Source organism: Phascolarctos cinereus, unplaced genomic scaffold (genome assembly GCF_003287225.1).
Source record: "Phascolarctos cinereus isolate Bilbo 61053 unplaced genomic scaffold, phaCin_HiC Scaffold_1;HRSCAF=81, whole genome shotgun sequence".
NCBI classification, from domain to species: Eukaryota; Metazoa; Chordata; class Mammalia; order Diprotodontia; family Phascolarctidae; genus Phascolarctos; species Phascolarctos cinereus.
In genome coordinates, this window is record NW_027555514.1 from 239,110,448 (window position 1) to 239,116,840 (window position 6,393).

The following is a 6,393-nucleotide window of genomic DNA, read 5'->3' on the forward strand; positions in this document are numbered from 1 at the left end:
TTGAAACTATGTCCAAAGAACAATTAAACTGTACCTACCCTTTGATTTAGCAATACTGCTACTAGGTCTGTATACCAAAGAGATCATAAAAAAGGGGCAAAAAGGATCTACTTGTACAAAAATATTTATAGCAGCTCTTTTTGTCTTGGTAGAATATTGGAAATTGAGGTGATGCCTATCAATTGGGGAATGGCTGAACAAGCAATAGAATACTATTTGCTATAAGAAATGATGAACAGGTGGTTTTCAGAAAACCCTGGAAACACTTAACATAAACTGATGCTTAGTAAAGTGAGCAGACCCAGGAGAACATTGTGCACAGTAAAAGCAACATTGTCTGATGATCAGCTATAATTGACTTAACTTTTCTCAGAAATATAATGATCTAAGACACTTCCAAAAGACTTTTTTTCTTTTTCAGGCAATTGGGGTTAAGTGATTTGCCCAGGGTCACACAGCTAGTAAGTGTCAAGTGTTTGGTCTGAGGTCGGATTTGAGCTCAGATCCTCCTGACTTTAGGGCTGGTGCTTTATCCACTGTGCCACCTAGCTGCACCCTCCAAAAGACTTTTGATGGAAAATGGCTATACCCATTCAAAGAAAGAACTATGGAGTCCACATGTAGATCAAAACATGGTATTTTCACTTTTTTTGTTGTTTTTTGTGTGAATTTTTCCTCTTGTTCTATTTCATCTTTCACAACATTACTAATGTGGAAATATGTTTACATGATTGCACATGTATAACTTCTATCATATCGCTTGCCATCTTGGGAAGGAGGGTATGGAAGGGAGGGAGGGAAAAAATCTGAAACTCAAAATCTTATAAAAAATGAATGTTGAAAACTATCTTACCATGTAATTAGGAAAAATAAAATGCTATTTACCAAAGAAAAGCAGCATTTTATCATCTATATGGGCCTCTTCCACTGGTGTAATCCACCAAGTTCTATTCTATGAGTGTCATCTGTCAACTTATTTATAATAAGTATTTGTGCTGACAAAAGAGAAATATGTACACATTTCTCTCTCTCATGTCCAGTAAGCTATTAAAGAAATGGAAAGACTAAGTTAATGCTTTTCAGATACATCCAAGCCAGAACCTAAATTTCCTTTGGGTCTTAAAAACACTCAGAAACAGTTGATCAACAAGCATTTATTAAGCATTTACTGTGTGCCAGGAACTGTATTAAGTACTTGGAATTTCCAAGAAAGGCAAAAACTGTCCCTGCCATATAATAAAAAGCTCACATTTTAATGAGGGAGACATCATACCCAAATATCAGAACACACAAAATAAATATCTGGCAAGATAAGTATAGAGTAGTTTGATAGAGGAGAAGGCAGTAGCAGCTAAGAGGAAGATCAGTGCAGGCTTGTTTCAGAGTATAAATAATTTGTTCCTGCCTATTAGGTAGCTATGACGCCTCTATCTGAAGGATGTTACAGAGCTGGACATTCAGTGTTGCAGTTATATGTTGCATTTTAGGGCAGACATTGGCTAATATTTTTTTCTTTCTTCTTTCCAATATTTGTGGGAATGAAAAATAACATAATTAAGGAGATGTTCCCTGAGAGGGTCTTAATATTACTTTGTTTTCCATGATGATCATCAGAAAGCATTTATTACTCATCTAACTGCATGTGGCAAAATGCAGGCCTTCAGTGGATGATGGAGCTCCCAACATTACATACTATTCAAAGGCCTCAGAGCAGCTTACAGTTAACAATCTGATATTTCTTGCTTTTTAAGAAAGTGTTCTTTTTACAAAAAAGAACCCTTTACTTTTTCTGGGTTCACTAGTTTCTTGGTACTCTTGAGGCTGGACTTCAGATGACTATAAAGTATGTGTCAATGATGTGTGGGAAATCCCTCCACTAACATAGATTATTATTTTTTTTTTTTGTAACTTAAACTCTCTGAGCCTCAGACAACTTAAGTCACTTGTCTGTGATCTAACAAATAATGTAAAGATTTGGACTTGAGTCTCTCTGGTTCCAAAAACCTGAACTATTTCTACTCCTGTACAAAATGTAGAAATATGAAATTTTCTAATATACAAAAAACTGTAATGTAAACTTCATATTCCAAGATTGTGCAAGAAGATTAAAACACATTTTTTTTTCTCATTTGTTTAATGAATTCAAAGCACTAGGATATGATTAGGGTCACAAACTATGTTTTTTTAAGGCATGAGAAGTAAAGTATTAAACTCAAGACAGAAATTTCTGTAGGAAATATGTGAGTGAATCTACTTAATGCAAATGAGAAGTGGGAAGGAGAGAAAGGCATATCAAGTTTGTGTCTACACAGCATGTCTAAAACATTTTAAAGTGAAAACCAAAAGTCTTCCCAAAGATTTGTTGTTGTTAAAATGCATAAAGCAATTTTACTAAAAATAGTCTTTGGGTAAATCATTCAAACACATGAGATCTCAGATTCCTGCTACAAACAGGAAAGGATTGAATTGAATCTCTATTAGCATCCCTTCCATATCCAACTTGCTATGGATTGTTCTACGATTCAGTCAGGTTGAAAATCAAATGAAATTGAATACAATTTCCCTCTCATCTTCATTCTTTCTCCTATATTTATTTATCACACTTTTATAACTGAAAGAAACCTGAAAGGCCACCTAATTCAACCCCTCCATTTTACAGATGAGGAAATTGAGGCACAGAGAGATTATATAGCTTTTCAAGGTTACACAGGTAATAACATAGCTAAGGTTCAAATTCAGGTCCTCTCCCTCCAAATTCAGCATGCTTATCACTATCCTGTATTCTTTTGTTTCTTACACTTATTAATATCTTGTCACAGCCCACTGGAGCAGCTCTTCATAATGAGAATTTACAATTGTCATTCTGCTAAGTGTTTAATTTTAATCATGACTACTATTGCTCTTAAAAACCCTACAGATTGGTCTAATCCCAGAATCATTGGAACAGTTACTTAAAGACTAGCAAAGAGTAGGAGGGAACAACACAGTCCAGGTATCTCCCACAACTACCCCAAAAAATAAACTGAGGAATAGTGAAGAGAACCAGGTCAAATAATGATTAGGGCATTCAAGGAGAAACCACTTCTGTCCATTTTCTTAGCCTAAGTTCCAAAAATTCAGTTCAAAGGCAAATGATCAGGCCAGAGATTTTGGAAAAGAGTTGGTCCATCAGCTTTGTTTCTATTGACCTGGAGCTGCATCTTGAATTTATCATTTTTTTCCTCTTCAGGTTTAGTTTAAAAGGAAAATTTCTACCTAGGTAGCAGAAGTAGCCCTTGCATGTTAAATGGTGAGTATGAGTAAGAGGGACTGTCAATTCTACTCACTATCATGGCATAATCACTGTACCCCCATACTTCTGTTAGAAGAACAAAGTTTAGCTTTGAGTTTAGAGCTAAATTTAATTCTACTTGTATTGTTGTTTTAGACAAGAATTTTAAAACATTAATTTTAATATACAATTAAAGTACATTTACTGTTTTTCCACAAAATTGTTACATTTTCCTGTTTTTATTATTTTTTTTTAAATTTTAGTTTTATCTTTGTTTTGTTTCCTAGCCTCCCTTTCATTGTTCTGTCTATTGTTCTTTTTTAAAATAATTAATTCATTTATTTTTTGTTTTCAACATTCACTTCCATTAAGATTTTGAGTTTCATATTTTCTTCCTCTTCCTCTCCTCCCACCCCCATCCTCAAGATGGTATACAATCTAATATAGGCTCTACTTATACATTCATATTAAACATTTTCATATTAGTCATGATGTGAAAATAATTAGAAGTAATGGGAGGAATCATGAGAAAGAAGAAACAAAACAAAATGACAAAAGAAAAGGAGAACAAATAGTATGCTTACATCTGCATTCAGATTCCAAAGTCCTTTCTCTGGACGTGGACAGCATTTCCCATCATGAGTCTTTCAGAGTCATCTTAGATCCTTGCATTGCTGAGAACTAAGTCTATCAAAGATAGTCATTGCACAATGTGGTGCTACTATGTACAGTGTTCTCCTGGTTCTCCTCATTTAACTCAGCATCAGTTCATATAAGTCTTTCCAGGTTTTTCTGAAGTCCTCCTCATCATCATTTCTTATAACACAATAGTATTCCATTACATTCACATGCCACAACCTGTTCAGCCGTTCCTCAATTGATAGACATCCCTTCAATTTCCAATTCTTTGACACCACAGAAAGAACTACTATAAATATTTTTTTCTACATGTGGGTCCTTTTCCCATTTTTATGATCACTTTGAGATACAGACCTAGAAGTGGTGTTGCTGGATTTAAGGAAATGCACAATTTTATAGCCCTTTGGGCATAGTTTCCAAATTGCTCTCCAGAATTACTGGATCAGTTCACAACTCCTCCAACAATGCATTAATCTTCAATTTTCCCACATCTTCTCCAACATTTATCACTTCCCTGTTTTGTCATGTTGGCCAATCTGATAGGTGTGATGTGGTACCTCACAGTTGTTTTGATTTGCATTTCTCTAACCAATCCCTCTGTTGCTCTAAATTTGCTACATTCTCTTGGCAAAGAGAAATAGAAATGTCTACTGCTAGTTCTGCTGATCTTGACAATAAGTATTATCATTCATCTATTGCTGACGTACAAATGGGATGATATTACTGTCACATTGGTAGTAATTTGACTTTTTCATTCCCTGTTAGTTTCTACATCTCACTTGCTTAAAAATTTGCTTAATAGAATCATTGTGGTATAATATTGTAAGTCCATTTTACATCTCTGGTGGTTTGTTGAATATTATCAACATCGATCAATCTATTAAAAAAGTGGGCATGTTACTGGCTTATGTTAAAAGTCTTAACAGGAGAATATTCATGTCTTCTTGAGGAATGGCCATGAAAAACACAATTTTTCTATCTGTCAGAAGCATTGGAGAATTTACAAAGACTGATAAACTTTTGGTAAAGCTGTGAAGTAATCCAGATATACTAGATATTAGTTGGGAATTAGGGAGAAAATTAATTAACTATAATCTTTGACCTAGCAATCCCACTATTGGGCTACCCAAAGAAGGTCAAAGGCAGGAGGGGGGAAATGTTTTCATATATATCAATAAGATATAGCAATGCACTTCACAGTAGCAACTACCTAGAAATAAAATGGTATGAATCTATTGAGAAATGACTGCCAAATATGGTATATGAATATGATACATGCAATATTATATACAATAAGAAATTTGAATAAAAGTAATTCAGAAAAATATGGAAGATTTGCACAAACTGATCCAAAATCAAATAAATAATCATAATTTATATAATGATATAAATTAAAAGGTCACTAAAAAGGAGGTCAAATTCTGAAAAACTAAAGAAGTAGCAAAGGTAGTGAAGACAAGATAATGAAAAATATCTTCTCATGTAAAATAAGTGGAGACCCTTTGGGAGTAGAGTATTTCACATATTATTAGATATTTTTGATATATTGGATGGTTTTGATTAATTCTTTTTTGTTATGAGGAAGATTTAGTATGGAAATTTAAAATGGCTGAGAAAGACAAAATGTATTAATGAAATATAAACCCCTTCCCCACAAAATAAGCATATGGGTTTTTAATCACCTCTATCTTATTGGTTGCCTTTTTCTTCAGTGGTTCTATCTGTAGCATTTTCCATTCTTTTGAAATATTCTCCCTTTTTTAATGGCTTGATATTCAGGTTCTGAATGCCTTTAAAATTATTTCTTCCATGGCTGATTCTCCCATTCTATTTGTTCAGGTCTAGCCACTTTCTAAGTACTGTTGCTACTTTCTTACGTAGTAGATCAGTTACTGAATCCAAAAGGAGTGGCACCACTATCATTGCTGCTAAGATTAGATTGTCAAATAAATATTAGTAGATTTGTTCCATTTCACATCTCAGTGTGATCCACATTTTTACTGGTCCAGCCAGTTAAAGGCTTGTGTCTGGTCTAGACAGAGGTACAGGAAGTGGTTATGACAGACACTACTGCAATTGAAATGAGGTTTATTGCAAAGTTAAAAAGGATAAGTAGACAGTTGCATCAATTGGGCAATCACCATGAATGTTAAGATCAGCAGCCTTGGGTTATATAGAAAGCAGAAGCCAACCAGGAAACTTTCTTGTAGTTGTCCAGAATAGCAATTCAACACTGAATGGCAAACCCTTTTCCAGGGCAGGGTAGTATCATATAAAGATATTGTGGTGGGAAAAAAATATATAGTTTGACTCTTCTTTGACTTAAATTTGGATTTTTTTCAGCAAGATAAGGTTCTCCCTAACCTTGCCCCGTCCTTTTTTATTGACACATTTCCCCAGGTTTCCCTCCCCTGATACTATCCTTTGCCTCTGTCAGTATATTCTTTCAGAGAGGTCTATGTGATAATTACTTAGAACAATAA